Source organism: Vombatus ursinus, unplaced genomic scaffold (genome assembly GCF_900497805.2).
Source record: "Vombatus ursinus unplaced genomic scaffold, bare-nosed wombat genome assembly UNPS02014781.1, whole genome shotgun sequence".
Taxonomy (NCBI): domain Eukaryota; kingdom Metazoa; phylum Chordata; class Mammalia; order Diprotodontia; family Vombatidae; genus Vombatus; species Vombatus ursinus.
The window spans coordinates 7,986,260-7,986,626 of record NW_020954559.1 but is presented as its reverse complement, the minus strand read 5'-3'; the positions used below and the strand labels follow the sequence as shown (position 1 = coordinate 7,986,626).

The window sequence follows — 367 nt, the reverse complement described above, 5'->3', positions numbered from 1 at the left end:
TACATATATATGTATATATTTATATATATATATTTATACATATATATTTGTTGTTGTTCTACAGTTGTTTCAGTCATGTCTGACTTTTCATTACCCCATTTGAGGTTTTCTTGGCAAAGATACTGGAATAGTTTGCCATTTCCTTCTTCAGCTCATTTTTACAGATGAGGAACTGAGGCAAACAGGATTAAGTGACTTGCCCAGGATCATACAAGTAGGAATTATCTGAAGTCAAATTAGAACTCAGGAAGACGAAGCTTCTTAACCCCATGCCTTGTGCTCTATCCACTGTACCAGTTAGCCGTGATAGATAGATAGATGATAGATAGATAGATAGATAGATAGATAGATAGATAGATAGATAGAT

The 367-nt window shown here is 33.8% G+C and overlaps 1 protein-coding gene across 1 annotated transcript in view; it reads right to left on the bottom strand.

Moving 5' to 3' along the window:
- The window catches only part of LOC114046108 (unconventional myosin-XVI-like), a 682,808-nt gene that overhangs the window by 480,909 nt on the left and 201,532 nt on the right, over nucleotides 1-367 (bottom strand). The gene's annotated exons all lie outside the window — the stretch shown is intronic.